This window comes from Columba livia, chromosome 2 (genome assembly GCF_036013475.1).
Source record: "Columba livia isolate bColLiv1 breed racing homer chromosome 2, bColLiv1.pat.W.v2, whole genome shotgun sequence".
In the NCBI taxonomy this organism is placed as follows: domain Eukaryota; kingdom Metazoa; phylum Chordata; class Aves; order Columbiformes; family Columbidae; genus Columba; species Columba livia.
In genome coordinates, this window is record NC_088603.1 from 30,152,417 (window position 1) to 30,177,965 (window position 25,549).

Sequence of the window (25,549 nt, forward strand, 5' to 3'; positions counted from 1 at the left end):
ACTGTATTTTACATCCTTTAAAGATACTTGCCACAAAGTAAGCACTTCACAAGAAAAGCCCTTTCAATCAAGGACTCTTCCCATCTCTCTGTGCCCCCTGCTCCATAAGCATGAGGAATGGTAACTAAAGGAATGGTCACAAAAAGACCAACTACACTATGTATGACATCACTAAATCCTGATAGTGCAGGCCCACTTCACACAGAGAGCCTGTGCTCTGCATTAGCAGTAACCCAAGAACTTTGCTATGGCTAAATGGCTTTCAGAGAGGTTAGACACACTTTTAAAAGTTGTAAATGTGGAATAAAATATTTGGTTTTGGGGAGTGTGGTTTTTTGTTTATTTATTTATTTATTTTGGGTGTGTGTATGGGTGTTGTGTGTAGGGATGTGGATTTTTTTCAGGTCAGCTACTTAGGATGTGTGCTGAAAATGAAGAGGCTACTGAAGCATGATAGCAGTGTTTATGATGACATCAAACCCTGATAATAGACAGCCTTCAGACTGGTTCAGCTCTCAGAAATACCATATATTCATATGAAATGAATACAAATATTTGTGACTAGAACACAAGTACTTGCCATTTCCATATTTATATAATAAGAGATTTATGGTAATTCTTGGTAGTGAATCTGCCTTTCTTTGGATTCAGAATTATACTTTGCTGTAGTTTGGGGAGCCTGTAGGCATGCTCTCACAAAAGCATTACCCTAGTTTTACCAAGTTTACCGCAATGAACAAGTGAGATGTAAATGAGATCAGAATCCAGGTCGTGGTATATACTGCACATTACTGTGTACATATGGGAAATTATTCTTCTTTCCGGTCTGGTTACAGTAAAAGTAGTACGTCATTAGGAATTTTGCCAGGGGAAATCCTTCTATCCAACACTTGAGAGATCAGGGCTACGTTAGAAACTCTTCAGTGACTAAAATGTTTTTGAATCTTATTGACGCAAATATAGGCAGAAAAGATTTTGATAGCACAACTGCATGTACTTCTGAAGGTTAGAAATGTGCAGCGCTGCAGTTCAATACACCTGCAGAATCCCTGGAGCTTTCAACCCTTCAGAGTTTTCCGTAAGAAATAAATTACAGAGCACCTCCAAATAAGGGAGAACTGCAAGAATCTTGTTTCCTTTGTTCAGAACAGTGTCAAAGCAGACTGTAAAAGGGAAGAATAGTTCATACCTCTTATTCTGAATTCACAGCTCTCTTGTCTCTTTCTACTATGTAGTGGAAGATGAAGGATTAAGTTGTTTTTAACTGGCCTTATTCTTTTTTAATATTTCTTATAAATGTAGATTGTCTATCTTGGAAGGGAATACTGCAGAACTGGAGAGTATGTTCCAGAGGACAAAAATTCAGCAAGGAAAAAGGATATTTCATCATGATGTTAAAATATTATAATGAATTAATTGGTCATTTACTTGGCAGGTAAAAGGCTTGGAGAAGGTGAGAGATGCTGGGTCAGCAACAAATCAAAAACAAAACAAACAAAAAAGAATTATGGGAAGGAGAACTGTATCAATTTGGCTCTTTTCTGTATGATTGCTGCTCCCAAGTGGATTAGAGGAATTCTGCTGGAGGGTAGGGAGAGACGGAATCACCCACTGGAGAGATTTTCAATCTTGTTTATAAACTGGATTGATAACAAAGCCATCCTGAACCAGGGAAATGCTGAAGTGTGTGGGGTTGGTTTTTTTGTTTGTTTGTTTTGTTCTGGCCTTCTCATCTTCTTATCTGCTGTTTGGATACTCACATATTTCACTTTAATGTTTAAAATAATGCTTACTTCACTATTTCAGTGAAACTTCAAACTTGGTTACTGGAAAGGGCTGGTGGAAAAAAAAAATGTGTTTGCACCTCTTAAAGGGATCAGACGTGGCAGCCAAAGTACCATCACTGTTTCAATATTAAAAGACTACCAACGTCTTGTCCCTGGCTTTGGAAGTTCAGATGTGATGTGGCTGGTACTGTGATAATAAAGAATAATGAAAAATGTGAAGAAAGTGACACATTTTCACACAGCACTTGAAACTGTTGTAGGGAGCAATTATTACTTGTGTTAACGTTTGGTTTTGATAAAAATGACAGGCATATCTAGACAGATGTGTTGAGTGAGTCACAAAATGGCAGATTCTGATGTAACGGTTCTGAAAGTGAATGCTTCACAAATACCTGAAGAGACCATGTATGGTATTTCTACTTTTACAAGAGGTTAAGCAGCACACCACTATGCAGTCCTTCCTAAAGCTGGAAAATCCTTTCTGTAAGGAGGGAAAAAAAACAACCAACCAACAAAACCCCCCACAAACAAACAAAAAAAACCCAACACAACCAAACAAAATGAAACTGTTGTTAAGCCAAGTAGTTCTGTTGGACAAAGAACCTGGCCGTTGAAAAATGGCTTCCTAAGGTTTGTGTCTCTTGATGGATTTTCTTGAAGTGGTTTGAGTTCAAAGGGAATCTTTTTCTGTCTTTCGGATGTCTGTTGTCCTCCTATGAGGGTTTCTGGGTTGTACTTGTACAGCCCCCTACATTTAAGGGCTAATCAGTTTTTCCTTTTTTTTTTTTTTTTCTTCAAACGTGTAGGAACTAAATGCCTTTCTCCCCTTCTGGCATGTTTGGTTGAAACTGGCCAACGTGTCCCGAGACTTGAACATACATGGAAAACAAGACAGGCTGGAAATATGTAAATCTTCCAGGCCAGGGACATAGAACAGGAACACTTGCTTTGCATTTCATTTTGCCAGGCTAGGAAAAAACATTGTCAAGATTAGCTAGTAGTTTTAGCACTCCTTGAGGCAGCTGAGCCTCTATGTCTGAACCAATTACTATGGTTTTAGTAGGCAAAAAGGCACAGCGATTTTGGCATGACTAGAGTTGCAAGCCTTGCCAAAAGGCATGGCGCCCCTAGGGATTTGGAGATTCAACGTGTCAAAATGAGTTTGGTCTTAAAATAAGTGCCAGTCAATATTTTATTCCACAATGATTAGCACTGGAGAAGTTTTTGATCTCTGTTCCTACTCTTAGAGGTTTGGACAAATGGTCTTGGTAATGTCTGTGTAACACTGCGTCAACTATGCAGATGAGGAATAAGGGAAAGCTTGATTATTTTCATCTAAAAACTGTCAAGGGCTCAACAATAAGACTCTTTCCAGTATCTAGAGAGAGTATAGAAAACAGAATTCAGCTTTAGGACACAAAGCACAAATTTCCCAACAAGATCTAAAACTGAAAGAAAGGTGAAGTCCTTGCAAACAGTCTGTTAATTTGCAAGTAATTGCTGTAATAGAAAAGTGCTCAGCTGAGATCTTTGGTTACTATTTAGAATGACAATGCAAAGAGTTAAATCCTATTTTCTTTCAATCCAATATTAAAACAACATCAAACAATGCCCCGGAAAATGTATGTAAATTATAAACAGGCTGTTTTGTACTTCTCAGTCTAGTGCTGTGTACTGCAAAATGTTAAGCTGATAAAGAGTAAAGGGCTGCACTATTTTAAGCTCTCTTATCCAGTTAGCTGACTAAAACTGTTTTATAGCTAGAACAGAGCATCTGGGCTGGTACACATAGCATTCATCAGTGACTGTAAATCTGTGAAAAAGAGCAGAGAAACAAGCAGCTTGGAATTGATTCTGTCAAGCCCACAACATCTGAACAATTTGTAGCTAGAAAACCCCACTGATGCTCAGAAATCACAAGTATCTGCCAGTCCTTCATGATTTTTCTCTGCGAGCATGTGCTGTTTTTCTGAAGTTCCTATGTGCCTTCTAAAAAAAAAAAAAAGTGGAAGATGGAACATACTGTACTAAACAGCAAAGGAACGAAGCCAGGTTTGAAAGGAGAAAAACAATTCAGACTGGGACACTCACTCTATCTCCCAATTTATCGTAGTTTGCATATTAAAAGGTTGCTAAATTCGCTTGTTTTCTTCCTTTGTCTTGCAAGTCAATACCAGGTGACTGATTAGTGCCCTATTTCTCCCACCTAAAACCTCCAAAGAGGTCATGGAGTTTATAAAGGATTGTCTGCCCTAGGCAGGTCATCTACTAACAGATGTCGCTCTCAATCTTGTTCGTGACTTTTAACCTGACCTATGCCTTTCAGTCACTGTAAGAGGCTCAGTAGTGCAATAACATGTGCCTCAGCTTCCAGATTATTAATTGAGAAAGTAAAAATCCAGCCATTTACCACTTCAACATACTTTCTTGCGAAGAGCCCTTATGTAGCATTTAAATTGCTGCTTTTGGTCTTAACAGAGGAATTTTGACTACATTGGATTGAGTAATCCTGAAACCAGATCTGCATTCACAGAGTAGGAAGCTGAGTTATAACAGACCTAATATTAACTAAAAATACTTTTTTTTTTTTAACCCCGTAAGTGCAATAAAATAAAATAAAATCCTTTTTCATTTTCAACAGGAAAATTTATTCTGAACTGTTTAGTTATATTCATTAGAAAAGTTAAGAAAAGTATCAAGAAAGAAATATTAATCTCTGTTTTGGGGTGGCTGTGTGACTTTGGATCCTAACTGTATGGGTTTTATTTTCATATTTTAAGTACTTTTGCAACTGAACTTGAATAGAATATATATATATATATATACTCTTGAGGCAGTATAGATTTTCAGAGAAAGCACTATCCACTGGAGGATGTTGAAATAAAAAGGTGCTGTAAGGGATAATGCTGTGGGCTGATGGCACTGTGAAATTTCTGCTTTTGGTCTCGAAAGCAATAGCACTTAAGTGGAGGTTAAACACAGTGATAGAAAGTGTTAAAGCCACCTTTGTTTTGTGTGGGGTTTTTTGTTTGTTTTGTTTTTTACCTCATTTGTAGATGCCTCCATGTAGATATTTGTTCTAGCCTCTGCATTCAGTGTATGAAACTTTTGTGAAAACTCTTGGTTTAAGGAAATACCAGTGTTCCACTCATCAGGTCTCTTCCCATGGCCTTGCTGCGGTAGTGGGATGGGGAGAGGCTGCAGAGCTTTGGTTTTGCATAACTCTGAGCTCATGATCAGGTTTGACCAGATGCTATATCTCGACTGGACTAGTGCATTTCCACGAACTTCTGTAACTTGTGGCTGGGGCTGACCCAGCTCCTCAGAGCAGCCTGCCTGTCAGAGGTACATCTAACCCTGACTCTCCAGGGAACATGGCTGAGGGCTGCTCCTCTGAAGGTTTGCTGCCTCTGTTTCCTAATCTGTCCCCAGTCAGAGCTGACCTCTGAGTTGTTCCTCACGTGCATGTGAATATAAACACGTTAGATTGTCTCCCACTCACCGCCCTGCATGTGTTGTGTAGGTTGGACAGTGAACTGTTGTGAAAGGGTGACTGTTTTCTTCCAAACATACACCATGTACCAAGTTCCTAGCAGTTTCCAGGTCTACTTTTTGTTAGTAAGAATACCACCAACAGCAAGATCAGGCTGCGGAAGATCACCTTGATCTCTGTGGAGAAGGGTGCAGAAAGTCCATCACTCTGGATGCTGAGCCTGTCAGGAATGGTATAATGGTGGTAGAAGATGTCCCCTTGGACATGGCAGTGGTGATTCTACCTCAGCTTAATGAGCTACTGAGACAGGTATTCTCTGTATCTGGGAGTATTTCTGATTTTGCTGCTTTCTGCTGTGACAATTCAGCTCTGCTGCTTTTCCTGGTGCAGGCTGGTACCAAGTGATCCATCCAGGCTCTGCTTCTCCTCCATTTCCAACAGTGATGCTGCTGTCAGATGGGTGCCCTGCTGCACTCCCACCCATACTGGCTGCAGCAGGGAGGCACCTGCGGCTGAGTCTTAGATGTGAGAGCACTAGGGTGACCTTAAAACTGAGTGTCCCACAGCCCATGTGGGATGGTGGCTCTGAGCTGTCAGCTGTTAGTGTGCATGGGCTGGCTTTCCAGCTTGGTGTGGGGGGGGGGAAGGTATAGCAACAAAACTTCTCTCAGGCCTGAGAACTCAGCTCTAGCATGAGGCTTTCCCCTCTCCTATTATCTGTATGCATGCTCTGGGTCTGGAGAGATAATTAGTCTTTTTTGGGAAATTTTCTTCTTATCTAAGTGCTATGATAAGGAGTTACAGGCAGTGCCCTTCATAAAAATGTGGCTGGTGTAGCAATGCACCACTAAGCAATGTGTTTTAGCCAGCTGTAGCTGGAAGGTGTCCCTCAGCACTGTCAACACAGCACTACCAGCATGAGAGAGAGAGAGGAGGTGCAGGCAAATGGAGATGGGCGGAAGGAGCTGGCTGTCCTGCTGGGATGAAAATCGGTGGCTAAGCAAAATGAAAAGAGGCTCCTTATCTGAATAGTTACCTTTTCCCCACTCTATTGTGGGCAGTCACTCCTATCTTTGCGCTGCTGTGGAGTGGGAGCACAGACTCCCACTGTGTCTGATCTGGCTAGTTGCCAATCCTGCCTCTTGCCTGATCCCTGCTTGTTACACAAGTATCAGAGGCTGGGAGACCTTTTATAGAAATGGCTTTTAATTCTTTTTGAATGTGAGACTAAGTATTGCAAGTGAGGCAACTGCAGGTGCATGGGAGAGATTGAGGATGGGTTTTATTAGGCAAAAGGGAAACTATTTATGGAATTGAGTTATGTATGAAACACTTTGCTCTTATGGCTGAAACAGGGGTGCGTGACCTCACCCTGTTCCTGCCAGCTAGGGAGTTTGCTCTTCATGTATAATCCTGTTCAGATTTCATATCTGCCCTGTTGTGGACCTGAAAAAGGCTATTCTTTGCTCACTTTATACAGATTCGCAGGCTTGTTTAATGTTGGACATGGGAAGAATTTTTACTTTCTGCAGCTCTCCAGGAGCTTTTCTTACACAACCATCCCCAACCTCTGGTCATTGTCTAAAGTGGGATGGAAAAATGAACTTGGGAACTGTGGGTTGAATGTAAACTGCAAGCTGGGCTGGAGAGTCTTGGGGGATATCTTTTCCATTAAAGCTTCAAGCTGATGCTGTTGTATGGGCCTTATCATGAACATCAGATGCAAAACACAGAGTGCTACTTTTGTTTTTTTCTTGTTTGTGCATGATGAGTAGGAATAAGACAGAGGGAATTATAAGAAGACTGAACCAATAGTTACTTGGTCAAGGGATGTACTTGGGTATTTTTGGTTTTGCTTTCTGCTCTAACACACCATGCATTGTAGCATTGTTGTCCAGAATAACATGCCATGGGATGAGATCAACTTGCCTTTGCTATGTGGAAATCATGATGTGACTTCTATTTTGTTTGCAGGAAGGAGAATAAGCTGCTTGTGACATGGCTGTTAAATTTTATTTTTGCCACTTGTGTCCTTTTCTTATGCTTTAATTGCACCTGGCATCAACACAGCTTGCTGAGGGTTATGGAAAGCTGAGATTTTATAACTGGAAATATCCAAAGATATTTTATTAAAGCAAGTCTTGGCAGCCAAAGTCCATGTGAACTTGGCTTTGTGTAGTTTTGTTCTTAAATAACTGAGACCTTGGAGTCAATGTAATTCATTGTGCTCTATGTAAATGAGGCTGTACTAAATGTCTAACGCATGTTATTCCCCCCAGATCGTAGATGAGGTGTCTGGGGGAAAATGACAGTACCCGACTGATAACAGCTACCCACCAGGGAAGTTCCTGGCCTTCAATTGTATAAAGATATGAGCACAAACGTATTATTACACTACTAGAGAGCCAGAGGAAGGAATTCTTCCTGTCCTTTTTAGGGGGCACGCAGGTCTTTATCCTTCCAGCCAAGAGCAATTTTTGCAACAATCTGTCTTCTTGAGGGATTAAGCCAGTGTCAAAGACAGGGAGGCAGAACTGTTAATTGCAGGCAAATCAGTTGGGGTAAAAATGCAATTAGAAAAGACATTGTGGAAACTGGCAAATCCCAGGCACAGTTTCTTCATACCAAGATTTTCTATGCTTTACTTCATGTGTTTAGACTTGCCAAGCTACCCCCTTGGTAAAGCCTGTAACAAAAGGGAATTTATCAGCAATTTATGACGAAGACCTCTATGGAAGACCTCTCGGGCATCTCATGTCAAATTGCACATTTTTCATCTGCTAGTGCACTTGTTTAAGGTTGTGTAGGCCTACCTATGCCTGGATTATTTTTAAAGGTATACACTTTCAAGCAGTCGACAAGAGCTGCTGTCTGAAAAAGATTACATGAAAACAAACTTTCAGCTAAAGATACTTCAGGAAACACAGATGACTAAATGGGATTAATCACTTATTCCCCTATAAGAAAATATAAAGCCTGAAAAGTGTTTTGTAAGCAACGTTCCTGCACAAAGAACTTGATGCAGGAAGCTTTCTATGTAACTCCGTTTGAATTAGGCTTTGTGTAGTTTCTGTGAGTTGCAGTAGTTTCTGCATAGTTCGTGTGAGTTTCTCCTCAGATCTGGACTGGTGCTTCTCATTACTATGGACATCTTCTAGAAATCATCTAATGCAAAATTAAAAAAGACAAACTAACAAAAAAACCAAAGCCATTAACATTTGTAGAGACAGAACTCTGTGAAATAAAATGTATGTAAAGAAAGATCTCTTAGATAGACAAAAATTAACTTACACAGATGTAGTGAATCTCCCTTGTATCTTAGACCCTTTGTCTCCCTTTCCAGTATTCACAAAGGTATTAACTTTTTTTTTTTTTTTTTTTCCCACCTTGATGTGGAGGTTGAATACAGGATTTTTGTTATGAAGAAAATAATGAAAGAAAAATTGCCTGTACAGAGACTCCTTTCCAAGCTCTTGGAAATCTGGCTCCTGGAAATTCAAATACCTTAGAATTCAAGCTGCGTTACATGAAGTTTTGATGTTGAGTATCTATGTGATTAGAGCTCTAGGTCTGGTCTGAAGAGATGCTAAAGTGTTCACGAGCTGTTCGTACTTTGTTAATGCTTCCTGGGATAAAACAGGTAAATGCCATGGCATTTTCAATCCATCTACCAGCTCCAGGCATTCTGTTTAGGACTGTAAAAAAACCCCAGACAAACCTGGGGAGGGGAGAATAGTTGAGAGCTGATCTCTGACTGAAGATGAAAAATGTAATTTGGCTAGAATGCAATTAATATCATGTTATGTGGAGAAGATTCACCAAACAGGAGTGTCATTTCTGATTTCCACTCCCTGTCTGATTCCTGGTAAAGCCTGAACAGAGCACTAATATGATGTCTGTCTTCTTCTGTACTAAATGGCAGAGTATAATGAGGAGATTTGTAAAGAAAAAACAAAACCTAAACAAAACACAAACCCCCAGCAACCCACAGCAACAACAAAGAACCACCAAAACCACGAAACCCAACCAAACAAAAAACAACCAATGAAAAAAGCCACACAACAACAACAAACTACCACCAATAAAAAAAACCCACCAATCAATCCTTGGGAATGAAAATGACTTCTGAACTGTACCTGCCCCGAACTCTAGAAGAGGGATTGGTGTTTTTTGTTGTTGTTTTTGGTTGGTTTGGTTGGTTGATTGTTTGTGTGTGTGTTGTGTTGCTGTTGTGTGTTTTTTTTTTTTTTTTTTTTTTGCTTTTATACCCTAGATATTATTGCAGGTGGTGTAGCATCTCTAACCTGGGTTGTGGCACTTGAACTCCATCTAGTCCACCATGCCTTTTTCTCACACTTTTGCAACCCATACTGTAGTCAGAAGAGTGGTTGCAGCTTGTTCAGGAACACGTAAGCTAATCTAGAAGTAGCCAAACTAGCTTCAAAAATGGGGTTGTGGCAACACAAAGTAACTTTATCTTCCATAAAGATTTTTATCCAGGTTTCTACATGTATGTTTCTATAGCTGAAACCTTGCTGGTGCTGCTTGGTATGATTCTGTGCTTGGCTAACACTGATGGAAGTCAGTACTTCTGGGCATCAGAAGTCCATTCTGCTGCCAGGGAGAATTTAAGCCAGACTCATCCTTTGTTTTTTTTTTTTTTTTTGAGCCAGTAGTGGTGATTGGACAGATGACTGCTGGGTGGTTTGCTCCTTCTCACAGTGATGTGGTCTTAAAGCATCAATGCAACAGTGCCCTGAGCTGGTTTCAAGCTGACTCAGGCAAGCCGACACAGGGAGGAGGGTGTAGTAACAACTTTGGTCTCTGAGTGTGCAAACCTGAAATGTTATGGGTGTCATGGCACAGCACACAGCAAGAATAACAGTCCAACTCCAGTAGTATTGATGGTGCTAGATCCTGGACTGTGTTGCTTCCACAATCAGCTTGGCTTAAGTTGAAAATAAAAAATGTGTTTCTGTGCTGCTATAGTAATTGAATTTTAGATGTGTCTTCTCCTGAATGCAATCCAGAGCATTATGTATCATGTGACTATGGTTGATATATGGGAGACAAAGGATGGTACAGAAGAACGTGCTGCAGCAGTTTAAGAAGTTATTACCTGCAACTCTCCGTTCCACCCTTCTTCAGGAGTTTCTAGTCTCCTTATCAGAGCTGGCAAAGACAATGTGTACCAACAGCAAAGTTAGCTCAGATCATAACCTGGTGTAACTTAGATTCATAATGACTCTGGCACATGTTTTCAGAGAGGTTTAGCTGCTGCTTCTGAACAGTGTCTCCCCTGTCCCTATACAAAAAGTTGGAAGAGAGCGCTGGACAGGACATTTAGTTGCTTCTGAACTCTCCCAGTGCACACTGATAACATCTGCAAACTCTGGCAGCTGAGGTGTGGATACACACCCTGTGCAGCTGCCCTTGTTACAGGGCAACAGCTGCAGGAGAGGGAAGTGCTGGGCAATGGGAGACGATGTCCCTGTTATCAGGCCCAGTGAAACCTGCCCAGTAAAGGAGCTGGAACCATGCTGTGTCAGACCATGAAGTGTTGTGCTATGGTGCTGGCACACATTTCTGTTTGTCATTGTTGCTTTGGGAAGGCCACCTTTTGGCAGAGGTATAGAATAAACAGGGTGTGTATGTGGAAATGCAAGAGGCAAATTATTTAACTGTGACAACAAGGTTCAGCAAGGGTCTGATTGTGGCATCTCTAGATGTCTCAGAAGGCCACAAGTAACTGGTGTGTACAGCAAGCAGTTGTTTAAAGTTGCCAGTGTTGAACTACTTAAAACTCATCAACTTGTAATGCTGAGGAAGATGGAATTCTGAATGCAGCCAGTCACGTCTGCTCAGACTAAGTGATTTGAAGGTGACAGTCTGGGACCCTACAATTTTGGTTCTGCCCAGGTCCTTCAATATGGAGTTGTTCTTTTCCTTCGAGGCCTCAGAAATAGATTAGCTGCTTGAGTAATCCACTTGGATGCTCATGAATAATGTGATTAGACTCTTAGGATCACACCAAAGCAACAGGGGTTGGTTCTGTCTGGCAAAATGTGTGTGGAAAACTTGATACTTCGCTTTATTCTCATTGTCATGGTACTCAAAAGTCTACTAACTCTTTGCATTTGTTCACACTGTTTATGTTGGGATATGTGGTGTATAGACTCTTATTAAGCAACAACAGAAAAATCTTTGGTTTGCATGTGTGAGAATGAAAGGGTTTCTGTGGTCAAGATTAAGAAATACAGTGGCAGTATTTCTATACCTTTCTGTTTTAATGGTATGGTTCTTTTGGTTAGTACTTATTTTTGCATCAAAACCTGACAAAATTTATTTCATGATTTAAAAAAGGACCAAGAAAGATTTTATATTTGGAAAAACCCTCTGAGCTGAAGGTCTAACAAATGGCTTAGGATGAATTCTTAACCCTGTGGTCTTATATCTACCAGTGGAATTAAGTCCCAAATGTAGGTTTTGCAGGAAAAAGAAAGTACTAAATCGAATTTGTTTTAGAAGTAACTATAAAGATCACACTGTTCTGAAGAGAAACCACTTTGACAAAAATAACTTCTACTTTTCCCAGCATGCATAAATATTTTAATTTTCTTACATGAAAGATTAACAATAGGAGGAAAAAAATATACTGTCTCAGTTTTGGTTTATTTGGCATAAATATGAAGCAAAAAAGAGACCTAAAATAATTCAAGTCATTCTATTAAAACAATTACAACTGTGTCTTTGTGCCTAATAAATATTGTATGTATCCTTGTGTATCATACGTTAGGAATAAGGACTGTAAACTGAGCAGGCTTCATTCTACCTTGTTGGAAATATTTATGATCAAGGATTGCTGAACAGCTTGGCAAGGGTCACTACATGACTGATTGCTAGATCTGAGAGTCCTTAGAGATATGTTATGTATTGGTTTCGGTTTAATATTTTTCCATTAGCATTCCTTATACAACGATTGGATGATGATGACTGTGTCAGGTTGATGGGAATAAATGCCCAGAAACTGAAGGACACTACAGTCCCCTTAGTCTCTCCTCCCTGGTAATCCAAAAGAGGAACACATTTCTGGCTGATCTTGACCTGAAAAGTAAGAAATTAATTTTTCAGGGATGGCTCAGACATTTTATCCAATGACTGAAAAAAGCATATAAAATTCATATGCTTTTTAGGTAAAAAGGTTGGCTAGAAGCCTTCCTTATTCTGAATGAGTGTCTTATGACAATTTATAGAATTGTTCTGCTCCTCTTGCTCCCATGAACCTTGAACTTTTTTTTTTTTCTTTTTTTTTTTTTTTTCCCCTTGAATGAGAGGATAGCTTCACCAGGCCTGTTAGAAAATGGTCTTTTTTATCTGAGTAATACATACATGGGTGTTAGCTCCTGTCATTTTCTTTCAGTTAACATGCTAGATCCCGACTTACGGTGTCAAAAAAAACCAGAACCTCAAGATTCCCTAAATAAAACATTCACAACTTTATTTTTTTGAGGGAAACTTGAATCTGTTAAAAAGAGGTAAATGTGCTTTCAGAGTTACCTACTAGGCGAAGTGGTTTCAGAGGTTATGGGAAGGAGTTGTAGACCCCTGTGCAGCCTGGGTAGTAGCCTGGGACTTGGAGGCTCAGCCCAGAACTGTCCTGCACCTGGTCAGGAGCTGCATGTGGTGCCACCCGGTGAGGTCAGGTAGTGACCAGGTGGGGTTATGGTCTGGTGTTTACAGCTTTGGATTTTAGGGGTTTCCTTTCCACCTGGATTCTTTACTCTATTTAGCCAAATAACTCTAAAGGCCTTTTTAGAAGTATTTTGCAAATCAAGGAGACAGATGTATATCTAGCTTAGTTTAAACAAATTTATTTATTAATTTGGTATGCTACAAGTCTTTCTCACATATTTCAGTTCAAAATTCAGACTGGTGTTTCTAAAATCTTTATTCTTATTTTCTTAATATGTTTACTTGAACCTTCTAAACCACTGAAATTCCTTTTTTCTTTGTTCCCTTGATAATACACCTAGAATTGTACTTTTTCCAAATTTCCTGTAGAAATCCTGTACTTACACAGATGAATTTTAGAAGTTCCCCAAGATAAGGTTTGTTTTTTTTTTTTTAAATATAATATTCTTTTTATAAACTAGATTTATTTTCTTCCTCAAGTAATTTCATGCTTCTGTTCCCTATCTGCTAAAGACTACAGCTAGCTAGAGGGAAATCAGACACAGTTTTAAATCCCTTCACAAATTATTTTGTCACGTCAGTGACAAGAATAACCTGATAAATAGTGTCAGTTTGTTTGTCAATTGAAATCCAGAATGAGACTTCCTAAATAAACACAATGAACACTTGAAGACTGAATACTTGACGATAAAGATCCTCTGTTTTTACAATATACAGGTCTAATATCAATCCCTAAGCTTTTCAATGCGGTGTGTGCTGAGACAGACTTTTAGCAGGGTCTGTTGTGATAGGACAAGGGGTAGTAGTTTTAAACTAAAGGAGGGGAGATTCAGGCTAGACATGAGAAATAAATTTTTTACAATGAAGGTGATAAAACACAGGCACAGGTTGCCCAGAGAAGTGGAAGGTGCTCCATTCCTGGAGACATGGGGGAAGAACTATAATATTAAACCCTATCTATAAACTTTAAATAATGCAGACAATTGTTTTCCTCATTATAAGGAGGGAGAACCAGGGATTGTGTTATAAGAAAGTACTTCAGACTGCATTGTTATGAAGTGCTTAAGAACAGATCTCTCCTGATGTGATCAGAGCTAAGGAATTTGTTTGTGGTACTCTCAGGATGAATTGTAGCTCTATTTAACTGGAGCAGGGTGGAGTTATTTTAATGAAACCGGGAGCAATCTATAGTGGTGTAATACCCAGGGACTACGTGCTGTGCCTCAGATGCTCTCAGGCTCCACGTGTGCTAGAGGAAAAAACTCCAAGTGTAATCTCACCGGAAAACATTGAAGTTGACCTCTCCTACCAGCCCCTGGAGAAGACCAGAATCCATTTAGGAAAGAAACTCTGGCTGGCACTTCATTATCATGGGAGCTCCATGGGAAACACTGCCAGATCAATAAGATTAAAAAGAATAAGAAAGCCAAATTTTCCCTAAAATATTTCACCCATGTCTTACAGGTGTAAAAATGAAGATGCAAATATTTGAAAAGAAATCTGATTTTTTTGTTCTGAAAAATATGTCCTCTGAGACACTTTTTGTGAGATCATCTGGAAGTTTTGTGAAATGCTTTTGTGAGAAAGCAGAAGAAAATTTAAAACTTATTGCACACCAGGGCCATTCTCATGTTGGTTGTAACAGTAACATATTACAACAGCTTTGTGCAAGCCTAAGACATTAAAAAAGGTTTATGCCAGTAGAGATTGACATCCTCTGTGTAGGCTACGATTTCATGTAACAGCTTAGATGACAAAAATAGTTTAAGCAAGTTCCTGGCTAATTCTGCCTGTCAGAGAAATGCGGTTTGGGGTTAGGAAACGATCAGTTGCACCAATACAATTGGTTGTGAATCAATAAACATCAGCCGGTGTATAGCCTCACAAGTGGTTCTGCCAGAGGTTCAAGGTGGGGAAGCACTGTGGAATGTTCTGGGGAGGAGCAGAAGGGGCATCTGTGTTCTCAGCTGGACCACTGACCCTGACATTGCATGTAAAACTGTTGCTGTGTGGACCAGCAAAATTTGAATCTCAGCTGAGGTAAATCACATGGTGAAGCCAAAAATGGCAAAGCTATGTAGACTTGGGTTGTTGAGAGTTTGTCTCATTGATTCCTCTCCTCTCATTTGACTCCTTTGGCTGTTTATCTTCTATAGAAATAGTGCATGCTGGACTTACATGAGTGGCTTGTACCCCTCTTTTAAGTGATTTACTGCTTCACAGGGCAAATTTAAGAAGAAAAAAAAAAGTCATCTGCTTTTCTGTCTTCTACCCTTCCACGCTGCACTCAATCTGCTCCTCAGTTTTGTGCCCTCTGGACAATTTGAGCACTGAGGATTTTTATATCAAAAGGCTTTTCAGGTGCAACAGAGTGATTCTAAGTAAATGTGACTCTGAGTGAAGGGAGCCTAGTTTTGCTCTGCTTGAAAACAAGAAAAGCAATGTTGCTTTGACAAATGTTTCTCTTGGCTGTTAAAGCAGGGAAATGTGAAAAATACTTGGCTAGTTTAGGTAACATGCCTGTATTATAGCTGTTGATGTATAGAGGGATCTTGCATATACTCATATACTAAAGTGGCTGTAGAAACATTGAAGCATAACTAATTTTAACTGAAAGAGGAAGTCTTATTTCCAGTATAATTTGTACTCTAGTAGATTACATTCCCACCTGTCATGCGAACAGGACACCATACTACAAGCTTTTGTTGGATGAGAAGCATGGGTGCCTCTCTAAATATTTTAGAAGTATCTCTCCTGGAAACATCTTGTAAATGAGCAGCTATTTAATATTTGCTAGGGAGACTATGCTGCAGGTGCATGCACCACAGCTCCTGATGGTGTATGCGTAACCAAAAAGACTAAACTCCTTTCTAACAGAATGAGGGGAGATAATATGCATGTCAAGCCATTCAGTGGCTGTCACTAAAAGGTTTTCCTTGCATCTTCCCCTTTTTTCTGCCTGTCCACTACTCCCAGTCTCAAGGACCTGTCTTCTTGCTCTGGGGCTCACCAGACTGGTTGGTGCTTAAAGTCAGTATCCCAACAAAAAGCCATCCATGTGGCTTTTAAAATGATTTTTTTTTTTTTTTTTTCCCATTCCCCCCCAACCCCTCATCGCCCCAGACTAGTGAATTGAAACAGTTTGTTATTTGGCTAGGCGTATTTATTCCAGAGCAGGCACAAAGGAGACCACAGGAATATGTATCTGGAAGTGAGGGGAAGGTGGTGTGGAGGGAGGACATTCTCCCTCCTGCAGCCTCGAGACAGCATTGTGTAATTGCCATATGATGCCCTAGGACAAAAATAACTGACTAATGCAGAATAAAATATCATAGAAGGATCACTTATTATCTCTTGCTTCATGAGTTTTATTTCTTTCCTGCCTATAATTCAGACTCTCTCTTATAAATAGCATCTGGTAGTTTCTGCAGAAAGTATTAGCAAATATGTTTCATGTAAATTGAATTTGTTCCAGGAGTAATCACAGTGATCAGATTAGCTTTCAGTAGATTTTTTTTTTTATTTAATAAAGCTTTGTGAATAAAAATTGTTGTGAAAATTCTTGTCAATATACCTCAGCATGCAAGTGTTCGCAGAAACCTAAACATGCACAACTGCTTGGACTAAAATTGTTCACGTCACATTCCTGAAAGCTTTTTGAACTTGAAAGACATCTCACTGGGAAACAGAACAAAACTGCTTCTCTCTTGTGGTCATTCAGTAGCTAACATGTAAAATAATATAAATGGTGATTATTTAGTGAATAATCTACCAGTTGAAACATGTTTGTAATTATTAAGAGACTGGCTTAAGGAAAAAGATAGAAACAGCAGAATGCTTGTAAATAAGTCTGAACTCTACAAAGATTCCTGGCTTGGATAAAAGTGTCACTTCATGTGTTTGAAGGGAGCTAAGCCAGTTTTCATCAAGTGAATGTCTTCCGTTTTCACTGAGGAGTAATATTTGACCAGCTGTAGCTCTAATAATTGTATAACTCATTAACATTTTCCAAAATGATGTGTTCAGATGGTGTCTGACCAGTTTGGTAAATAGCAAATTAATGTCAGCAATTCAAAGTGTGTTTGCAGAATTCACATACATTAAGGAAAAAGAAGGCACTTTCTACTGAGTTTGGGTTTTAAGTCTTACTTGGCAATATTACGTAGTCTGCTTTTTACTGACCTGTACAAACTTGCTTAGCCTTCAGGTTTAACTGTTCAAATGCAGTCTTTGGGGTTTCCCAGTGAATTACTGCAATATTTTCTCCCCTTATCCCCTGTCTCAGTCTTGTCAGAGATTGCTTACAGGTTCTTTAGCTGTCCCTTGTTCCCATTGCAAAAGTAAAAGCCGGTTAAAGTTTTGGCCAGATGATGGCTATGAAAACATTTAGACTGACATGGAGCTTTGTTAGTTGACATGTGTGAGGAAAGTCACTCTTAGGTAGTGGAGGGTGGGGAGGGAGTTTCCTTGATCAGCTTGGTTTCATCTGAAGTCTACGGAGAAGTAATAAACAGTGGTTAGTCCTAACTTAATCTCTGATAGTTTCAGCCTTTGCATCAGTTGCTTCATAACATGACATGATTATCTTAGTAGGAGTCTCTGAGCCTCTGTCTCTGATGGGTTTACCTGTAGCAGTGGAAGATGTTACTCCTGCCTCCAGGAAGGATTAACAGAGGGGGAAGAAGAACATGTGCATGGCTTCTGCAGTGCCAGAGGTGACAGCCTGGCTGAGATTTGTGGACTGCCAGTGAAGATGGCATTGCAGCAAGTGACAAATTGTAAACACAGATCCAAGCACGTGTCCTTTTTTGCCTACTCCCCCAGCAAGTGATACACTCTGGAGAAAGTCCCAGGTCACTCTTCACCACATTTATCTTCCCCTCTAGTTGCTTCTTCAGGTTACAATTATCAACTTGAGTTCTAACAGAATGGAGCTTAAGCAGCATTTGATAACTCTGGGCATCCCAAATTTAACACAAAATAAAAATGAAACGTAACTTGAGATGTACTCTCACCAAGTAGTGTTATATTAGACAACCCTCAGGCAAAACCCTACTATTTCTTCTTGGCATATTTTTTTCTTTTCCTTCACTGGCAGCATTCTTGCAGGTTCTGTGGTGGAGAGGATTTAAAATATAGTTCATGTGTGATTAAAGGTTTATTGGTTTTGAGTTTTATTGTTGTTGTTGTTGTGTGGTTTTTTTTTTGTTGTTTTTTTTTTTTTCCCTCAGTTAATCCTCTTCCTTTCCATGGAGAAGAAAGAGCTAGAAAGTTTCAAATACTGTTTAAATTCAAGCACTGAATTATTTTTGTTGTCTGAATGTGTAGTGTAAATTTTGTGGGTGTTTGAGAAGATCAGTGCATAACTCACCTAGGCCTTTTTTTGCTACAAGAATATATTGCAAGCAGAGTGTATATACATTTATACATATTTATTTTTTTTAAAAAAACAACACTTTAATGTAAAATACAAGTATGTGCTCTTATAGCCATTGGGCAAAATGAAAAAGGCTGTGAACTCAGCTTTGGAGGCAGAAAGTTTCTAGTGAGATTTGAAGTAAGTTTAATGCTGTTGATGAGGCACTTGAATGTACTTGGCCCTTTGAGGCAGTTAAATTAAGTAGTGCTGGTACAGGAGAGCATCTTAAACTGGCTCTTCCTCATGCTTCGTTTCCTCCAGTTCCTCGTCAGCAGCACAGCCTGATTTGCAGTCCTGGCTGGTTTCTCATACCGTACTCATGTGTTCGCTGTGCCTGTTCCTCTGGCTATCAGTACTTCAGTGCTGCTGGAGGCATACTAATCTCTCCCTACCAATAATAACTCTGCTTGTAAGATTGCATTCTAGTGGAAATAGTAGCCCTTGGGTTTCTGCGGAAGAAATCTTACGATGTACTTCATTGGATTCTGTTAATTATTGTGGCTTAGGAGAAAAAAAAAAGCCCCAAACATTTCAGTAATAAAAATGAATGATGCACTGCTGTGAGGGCTGGGACTGATAAGGATATGATTGGTGTGTTTGCTCTGCATTTCCACTGGTACAAATGGCTTTGAGCTGGAAAGGCTGAGTTCAGGAGCAGCTGGCTGTGTGTAAACCCAGACCTTCTGAAGTTAAGAGAATGCATTAAACCCTCTGGTAAGCTAGTTGTGTGTGTGAAATAGGCACCCTTAGAAAAAGCTTAGAAAAACCCAACCAACCTTGTCTTCCTCCCCACTGGAGCATATCCACAGATAAGAACCTCACTTTTCTCAAAAAGCAGGGTTAATAGCCAGTCTGAGGGATGGGTAATATTCTAAATTGTCTGTTTTCCTGAAAACAAAAGCATATAATGTACTTAGAATCATAGAATCATTTTGGTTGGAAGAGACTTTAGGATCATCAAGTCCAACCATAACCTAAATCTAGCACTTAGCCATGTGCCCAAGAACCTTGTCTATATACCTTTTAAACACCTTCAGGGATGGTAACTCCACCACTTCCTTGGGCAGCCTGTTCCATGAAGAATTTTTTCCTAATATCCAATCTGAACCTTCCCTGGTGCAACTTGGGGCTATTTCCTCTTGTCCTGTCACTTGCCTTGTGGTTTAGTCTCTGTGAATACTCAAGTTCAACCTGTTTTTCAGGAAAAGTACATTATTTTCAACATGTGCTTTTGAGTAGTGGAGTCACAAGTTATGCCTTATGTGTTGTGAAAGCACTTGATGAAGTAGAAAGGTTCGTTGGAAATATTTTCTAGACATTCAATAAAAATCTTTTAAATGATCCAAAAAATTTATATCTCCACTAAGGCTGGCCATGGGAAGAAGCTTATTTAAACTTTGCACTTGGATGGTGGACTTTCCAGAAAAATAAACTTCCTAGAATTCTCTTTTCCCATCATGTTGTCCTACTACTTTCCTTTAGCTGATCTTGCCTAATCTCTAAGGAGCAGCTACAGCCTGTGAATGTAAACAGAGAAAAGAACTACATGAGTTATTGTTTTATGTGTTTTTTTAGTGAAATGAGTGACATCTGTGCAATATAAATGAATTGCCATTCATATTGAACATTCTTTGCTACTCTGTTTCAGGACAAATGTCTAAATGGGTATAAAATGTCAACCCTGTCTAATCAAACTCTTGCTATCACCTTCAGAATGATTACTTAGGTCCTGCACCTGGGTCAGGGTAACCCCTCATATCAATACAGGCTGGTGGATGAAGGGATTGAGAGCAGCCCTGCCAAGAAGAACGTGGGGTACTGACGGACAGAAGATTGGACATGAGCTGGTGATATGTACTTGCAGCCCAGAAGGCTAGTTGTATCTTGGGCTGCATCAAAAAGCGTGGCCAGCAGGGTCAGAGAGGTGTTTCTGCCCCTCTACTGTGCTCTGTTAAGGCCTTAGTTGGAGTACTACATCCAGCTCTGGAGTCCTTAGTACAGAAAAGACATGGACCTCTGTTGGAGTGGGGCCGGAGGAGGCTACCAAGATGATCAGAGGGCTGGAACACTTCTCCTATGAGGAAAGGCTGAGAGAATTGTGGTTGTTCAGCCTAGAGAAGAGAAGGCTTCAGGGAGACCTTATTGCAACCTTTCAGGACTTAAAAGGGGCCAATAAGAAAGGTGGGGACAGACCTTTTACCAGGGCCTGTTACCACAGGACAAGGGGTAATGGTTTTAAACAAAAAGCGGAGAGATTCAGGCAAGACATGAGGAAGAAATTTTTTACAATGAGAGTGATAAGATACTGGAAGAGGTTGTTCAGAAAGGCGGTAGATGCCTCATCCCTGGAAAAATTCAAGGCCAGGCTGGACAGGGCTCTGAGCAACCTGGTCTAGTTGAAGATGTCCCTGCTTATTGCAGGGGGATTGGACTACATGACCTTTGAAGGCCCCTTTCAATCCAAAGTATTCTATGGCTCTACTTGGGGAACAATTGCAGTTCTTCCCCTTTCCTTTCTTCTTCTGCCTATTTCCCTCTGAGTTTTAGGTGAAGTATTGATAAAAATGAAGGACTAAACCACCCGCGGGTTAAAGGTGGTTTTGAGGGGCTTAGGGATGGATTGCCCAAACTCATGGTGGTGCTGGTCTGGAAGCTACAATGAATTTGGCTCCTACTGTGCTATGGAACATGAATCATTAAGTGGAGAGCTGATGCAGTCTGCTCAGTGACTGTGGGAGACCAAGCTACACTTGCCCTGCTGAAATATCCTTTCCTTAGACTAAGAGATTAATCTACCTCCACTTAATCATTTTGTGAGACAACCCCAAATGTTTTAGCAGTGATGGTTTTTAGTGACACTTTTTTCCTACAGCTGCATTCAGGTTGCAGCAGCCCTGCTCTTGCATGAAGTTGGGTGTTCTGAACTTTAATTGACATTAGCAGTGATTTCAAGTGTCTGCAGGCATTTGGTGAGATAAACTTACCAATTCCTATCAGCTTTTCTAAAAGTGATCAGACTGTGCTTGAAGCTATGAATATTCACTAGTGAAGCACTGAGTATATTCTAAAAAATGCACATCTCTTCTTTGCAAGAAAAAGCAATAACATCACTTTGTGAAATGTCCTGAGTTATCTGAAAAAATATTTCTATTATTTCTGTCTTTGTAAAGATGTTTTTAACCAGAGGAAAGAAAACCAAACCAAAAAACCAAAACAAAACCAAACAAACAAACACAAACAAAACCAAAAAACCCCACCAAAATGTAACCAAATCCAAGAGTGAGTTTCCAAATGTGGCTCATTGTATGGCTGCGTGAATACTGGTGCTGGCAGGAGGGTGAAGCAAAGGTGTGAACAGCCAAGACAGCAAGGGTGAGACCACTGTTTTTGACATCAACCTACAAACCCCCACAACCCGCTCATTTAAAATAGTTATGAAACTTGAAGATACAGCTTTAGGATAGCACTAAGGAGACATAACCACAGGCTGAAAGAGGCAGTTCTGCTTTGCTGCTCATTCCTGCAATGCCATGTGCTCTACTGCATCCTGTGTTCCAACATGAGCACTTAGATGACCCCACTGGGCACCTGTTCAGGCACCTCACTCAGCAAGGACACAGAACACCTACAAGAAAATGAATAATCTGCTTTGATTTCCTGAGGCAGAGTGTTATGGGTGCAGAGCAAAGCAAGGGAGTATGAACATGCAGCATGGAACACATGAATTAATTTATGGACAGCGGAAAACTGTGACAGATTTAGCTGTAGAGTAAAATGCAGGCTGACGGGCTATCTCTGGATTTGAATTAAAGAAAGAGATTGAATTTGTGTGTCCCACTTGCCATTAATAAATGCAGTTACCTAATTATTGGCTAATCTGAAGAACTAATTGGTATGCATGTGAGTGACAACTAGGAAAAAAACAGTTTGGTTTTAACTGTGCTATATTTTTGACAGATTGAATGTCATAGTTAAGTGGTTGTGGTTTTTTATTGTTCATATCCCTCCTTCTTGAATACATATATTCTTTTTATGGACTTGCATTTATGCACACCACATGTGTGGGACTTGGAAGATGCTCACATGCGTTATTTCAGTACACACTCTAGTTTTAGGTTGACTTATATTTTTAAGAGTTTCCTACTTATCCCTAGCTACTACAGTTAAAATGGAAAAGATGTTAGACTTGAGGACTAAATTCTGTAGTTCACAGTGGATCTGAACTATTTGTCTATTTTTATTGTTACTAAAGATGAAAACATGAGGGAATTCTTCATATTAGTGCTGTGCTAGAATTCCTTTGTACAGACTTATTGCTTGGGCTTTTTTTGTACAGGAGAGGCTTTTGCTGGACATTTGGTCTTCAGTGTGTAGTGTAAGGTTTTCTCTTTAGAGATTATTAGCACCTTTTTACACTCTGTCTATATAAACCATACAAGCAGATGGACAGTTTTGTCTGCTTTAATTGTCTTTAATTTAGCCTAAGTTTGATTGCTAGCCAAGTAGTCATCACCTGTGGATCAGACTTGGCAGCCCTTTTGTTTCTCAGCCAGATATTTTGTTCACAGGATTATTTCCTTTTGAAAGGCCACACCAAAGTACAGCTGAAAAGCAAATAAAACACACTACTGGATTTCAAATAATAAAGAACTGCTGAACATGTAATTTCTCCTGTTTTGGTCTTTTTAGGATTGTTATTCAGTGCTTTTATTGGCATAGCTGCCAAAGACTAGGACATAAACAATTAGCTGGAAATCATCCCTTTTTTTTTCCCCTTTCCCTGCGCACAGGAAGTTTAACACAGTACATCCCGTTCTGTTAGGATGAACCTCTGCCTTCCTTATTGTTCTTCATTTTCTTAAATAATAATAATTAGTGTGTCATAGGCTAGTAACAGTTATATGACACAAAAACATTGATGTAATAAAAAAAATAAGCTTGTAGTATCGACTGTAAAGTACCCTGGATTGGATCCAGCTCCTCTGTGACTTACAGCAGTCTAATTTTGTTGGAGTGACATGTCCTGTCACTTGTTTACAATCACTGAAGCTGAGTGAGAGGTCTCATATTTTCACTGTACAGTTGTCCCTGAGGGCGTTTTGCTCTCCCTGCCCATTGTAGGGCAGTTAGGAGTGTGTCTGAAAGAGATGGTCAGGAAATATGGACAACCTAATGAAGCATTCGCTCATCTAAATCAGAGCTATTCTGTCTGATGTGGCTGTTTTGTGTCATCAGAAGATCACTCAGTGTTGGACTGAATCTCAAAGGTCCTGTCACACTTGTGTTAGATCACTCAGTCTGGGTGACATAGTGTAAACTGATTGAAATAAAGAAAGGGATCTGGGCTTAACACTGAAACAGTGGGTTAAACGTGATATCTCCATGATATGCAGCAAGACAGGGACAGAGAACTAACCCCAAGAAGACCTGACTTCACTCAAGGAAATTACTATTTTAGATGCCTATCATTATTAATTTTATTGCTTGAAACAGGCCTTGTGTAGGAACAGCTTAAACAATAAAAGTTTTTCTCCTTTTTTTTTTTTTTTTTTTATATTCCTAGCTTATAACTTAGAATATTAAAAATAGAATAAGTCCCCCTGAATGTGACTCAAATCTACCATAGTGGTGGTATTGAACTCATAAAATATTTTACTTTTTTGTCTTGGGCAATCTTCACAGAATCACTGAATGTTAGGGATTGGAAGGGACCTCAAAAGATCATCTAGTCCAATCCTCCACTAAAGCCACAGCTCTGGAAAGCAAGATGTCATGTATAGCTGTTCTAGGCAACAGGTCCTACAGATAGTACTAAACAAATCTTCCATCCAGGAACAGATTTTATAAGGCAGCTTTTATACTGGTCAGTATGCTGTACCTCAGTAACAGCTTTGTGTGTTTCACTCCTTTTTCAAGTAGGCTTGTAAAGATTCATTATGATCCTTGTCTTACTAACCATAACCTTTTCTACCTGTGTTGGTCTTACATTTTGTTCCACTAGTCCAGATGTCACCATCCCTCTTTTATTACACTCCTGTGACCCACTGTAGCTCCCTGGAGTCCACCTTTCCTGGCCTGGCAGAAGCACTGCCATTGCCTGTCCGACTTGGGGATGACTTGCTCCTCCTTGCTTTGCCTCACTTTGACAGCAGGTTAATAAAGCTTCTTAACCGTCTCTCAACCAGGGTACTCAGAACTCTGTTTTCCTAGAATAACAGCAAAGGTGGTTAGAAGGGACCTCTTGAAGCCCAGCCTTTCCCTGAAAGGGGGATTATTACCACTACTAGATCTGATTTGTGAAAACTGTCAAGGATGAAGATTTCACAGTCCCTCTGAATACTATGGGTAACCTTCTCCATCACTTCATGGATCTCTTAGGAGTTTTGGTGTTTTTTCAAGTGGTGACTTTTTTTTTTTTTTTTTTTTTTTTTGAGGGGGGAAGCAGGGGTGGAGGGCTGGTTTCTGTGTGTGTGTTTTAAGTTTTCCTACCTTCTCAATGGGCAGCTTGTGGTTCTGGTCCATGTTTAGCTTGATTACCACTACTCAGAAGAGTTTCACTTTGTTGTCATATGTAACTGCCCATCAGGCAGTAGTAGAAGCTCAATATGGAGCCATTGACAATGGATCATCATGGAACATGCAAAGGTGTACCTAAATTAATTTATTTGGTTTATGTATTTTGGCTGAGACAAGTTTATGTTTCTACTCCAGGGTGTCTTGTCTATGTAGTACAAACAATTCTTAAAAATGTTTTATTTCTCTAGCTTACTTGCAGCCCGACGGTGCCCTTGAACCATTCAAACCCTGTTTCTGCTACAGAAAACAAAGATTTTTGGCTAAGGGAGTGTTAGTAAGGAATGTTTAAGAACAAAATCTCTGATAAATATGGTTTCTTCAGAGGAAAGAACCTGGTAAAACTATTTTGTCTAAACTATTGTTTTGTGGGTGTGGTTTCTTGCCCAGGAATGGAACTTTAAAAGGCAGAATTGGCTACAAGAACAACCTAAGGCAGGTGGAAGATTTCTGTTATTAGCTGCATTCACACTGAGATACTTGGACTTACACAACAATTTTAGAGTGTCTCTGCTATAGTTCTGGTCTCAAGGTTTATAAACCCTTCCTTTCACTAACTTGTGCATTTGCTCTTACCAACAAAGG

At 39.8% G+C, this 25,549-nt stretch overlaps 1 long non-coding RNA gene across 1 annotated transcript in view; it reads left to right on the forward strand.

Moving 5' to 3' along the window:
- LOC135578447 (uncharacterized) overlaps nucleotides 1-25,549 on the forward strand; it is a 54,351-nt gene that overhangs the window by 24,440 nt on the left and 4,362 nt on the right. The window contains exon 6 of the long non-coding RNA XR_010470052.1: nucleotides 1-25,549. This exon is cut by the window's right edge and continues 4,362 nt beyond it. This is a non-coding gene — a long non-coding RNA (uncharacterized LOC135578447).